Here is a 3,041-nt window from a genome sequence, read left to right on the forward strand (position 1 = left end):
ACTACTTAATCTTAGAGGCTGAATTTTTTGCAGGGGCTAGCTGAACACAGGACTGGCGAGGGATAGAGGGTTGGTAAAGCCTTATTTAGAACCAAAACTGGTATTCCAACAAAGGCATAGGGTAGTATCAAATCCAGTAGATTCAAATGGAAGGAATTAATATCCAAATTGCAAAGATCCAATTGCTCCAGCTGGTCCAATTGTTAGACAAGATCTACCCCTTGTTATTCTAGTTGCTCTTGCTCAAGTAGCTGCAAGACCATTTCATGAATTGGCAATCCCACTAACGAACCATGTACTAACAGTATTTGCAAGCCTAAGCCAGGCAGTCATTTTGAATTAAAGTAAAATATGGTACAATTTCTAAATTCAATTGGGCAGTATGCGGGACTTTCATATGAAGATCCATAATAGCATATACAAACCTTGTTGGAGATCAGCGACACTTATGTTCCTGCTTATGTGAATACTGATTTTGTCAGACTGACTCTATTTCTCTTTTCTCTAATTGGGGAAGCTAAAAGGTGGTTGTATTCTGAACCACCACTCTTTATAACTTCATGGGATGATCTTGCTCAAAATTTTGTTTTTTAATTGTTTCTATCATAGAAGACTGCACATTTGAGAAGTGAGATCCTGAGTTTTAGACAAAAAGATGGAAAGAATCTCTACCAAGCTTGGGAGAGATTTAAAGGCATGCTTAAAAATTGTCCTCATTACCATCAATTGAATGATGTTTTGGTTCACACATTTATAGAAAGCCTTGAGTCTAAAACAAAGATTCTCTTGGATTCAATAACAGGTGGACAAGATTTGGATAAAACTTATAAAAAATTATATTCACTGTTGAATCAAATTTCATAAGGGAATCCAGATTAGCATGCAGACTCAAGAAGTGCTCCTAAAAATATTACTGGTGTATTTGAGGTAGATCAGTTTACTGCCTGATTAGCTCAGCTCACAACAATTCAAAATTAGATGCTTACTAAGTTTAACAACATAAATTTAGGGGTTCCACAAGCAGCAACTATAACTAATGCTGTCTACCAGGTAAACTCATAGTGTGAAGTTTGTGGGAGCAGTGAGCACACAACAGAAGCATGTGTAATTAATCCAAATTCTATTAATTATATGGGCAATGCAAATCGGTAAGGAATACATTATGGTAACACGTACAATCCAATTTGGAGGAACCACCCAAATTTTTCATGGTGTGGAAATCAGGCTCAAGGCAATAATTAGTAGAAGCCCCTAGTGCAACAAAATCAACAGTAGGTGCAACAAAATTAGACCACCACACTAACTGTAGAGGAGATGATGAAGCATATTCTTGTGAATCAGGCATAGTTTGCATCAGATTTGAAGAATCAGCAATTGATCACAAAGAATTTAGAGCTACAAATTGGGCAGCTTGTGGGAGCACAGAACACAAAACCTCAAAAAGGTTTTCCTAGTGATACAAAGGCTAATCCAAAGTAGGTGAACACTATTTCAATGAGGAGTAGTTTGCAGTTGAAGGAGGTAGAGCGTACAAAGGATAGTCCCACAGTTGTTGATGATGAATCAAATAAGAAAGAGGAGACCACAATCAAGGATAAGGATGCACGTAAGGAAATGCAAGTGGATAAAAAGTCTTTATCATTACCATTTCCTCAAAGTCAACCAAAGAACTTAGAGAAAGCAAACTACAAGAAATTTTTAAATCTCTTAAAACAGGTTCAAGTAAATTTTCCTCTTGTTGACATTCTGCAAAGCGTGCCAAAATATGTGAAGTATTTGAAGGATATAGTGGCAAATAAAAATTGGTTGATAGAATACGTGATAGTTGCACTTACTTAAGAGTGCACATCAAAGATACAGAATAAATTGCCAACAAAGCTAAAATATTCGGGCAGTTTTAGCTTGCAGCTCACTACTGGATAGGTTAAAAGTGCTCATGGGCTGTGCAATTTATGTGCAAACATTAAACCCACCTCTTAGTTTAGGAAGATAGGTCTTGGGAGTCCAAAACCCATAATCATTGTATTATAGTTGGCAGATAGGTCTCTTGCTAGGCCTGATGGTATAGTTTAAGATGTTTTAGTGCAAGTGGGATCTTTGATCTTTCCTGTGAATTTTGTTATTCTAGACTTCGAAGCTGACCCAGTGGTCCCATTTATTTTGGGGTGTCCTTTCTTAGTAACTGGGAATTCATTAATTGATGTAGCTACTGGAAAAATGACAATGAGACCACCTGATAAAGTAGAGGTTTTTGATCTGTATAGAGCTCTAAAATTTCCAGCCATATATGAAGAATTGTCTGCCATTTTAGTTATAGAATTTGAGTCTGACCTCAAGCAATTATTGTCAGATGACCCTCTTGAGTGGGCTATGGTGGGTCACGATATTCATGAAGATGTATAGGCAATGGAATTGGTTCAAGTCATGGATTAGACAGTTGTTGAAATAAGAAATCTTGCTTTTAAGCCTCTAAATAGACCAATCGAGCCATTGCCTAAGGCCTCAATTGAAGAAGCTCATAAACTGGAGCTTAAAGTTCCCCCTTCGCATTTATAATATGTTTTTCTTCGTGATCAAGATACTTTACCTGTTATCTTGTCTGCAGGGTTATCAGATGTACAGTTAAATGAAGCCATAGCAGTATCGAAGAGAAGAAAAAAACCGATTGGTTGGCAAATATCCAACATTATAGGAATAAATCTTGTATTTTGAATGCATAATATTTACATGGAAGAGGGTTACAGACTGAGAGTGCAACAACAAAGAAGGTTGAATCTTGTGATGAAAGAGGTGGTAAAAAAAGAAGCGATTAAGTGGGTAGATAGTGGTATTGTCTACCCAATTTCTGATATCAATTGGGTAATCCCGGTGCACTGTGTACTAAAGAAAGGTGGGATGAACGTGGTAACCAATGATGATAATGATTTGATCCCTACACGCATGGTGACCGATTGGAGGATTTGTATTGACTATCGAATGTTAACTGAAGCAACGAGAAAAGATTAGTATCCGATTCCATTCATTAACTAAATGTTGGATAA

At 37.0% G+C, this 3,041-nt stretch overlaps 1 non-coding gene across 1 annotated transcript; it reads right to left on the bottom strand.

Annotated features, from left to right (window-relative positions):
* Positions 1–618: 618 nt before the first annotated feature.
* LOC124897321 lies at positions 619–725 on the bottom strand. Its single transcript, XR_007054043.1, has one exon. It is a non-coding gene; the product is annotated as a small nucleolar RNA R71 (small nucleolar RNA).
* Between the last annotated feature and the right edge of the window lie 2,316 nt (positions 726–3,041).

This window comes from Capsicum annuum, chromosome 3 (assembly GCF_002878395.1).
Source record: "Capsicum annuum cultivar UCD-10X-F1 chromosome 3, UCD10Xv1.1, whole genome shotgun sequence".
Taxonomy (NCBI): domain Eukaryota; kingdom Viridiplantae; phylum Streptophyta; class Magnoliopsida; order Solanales; family Solanaceae; genus Capsicum; species Capsicum annuum.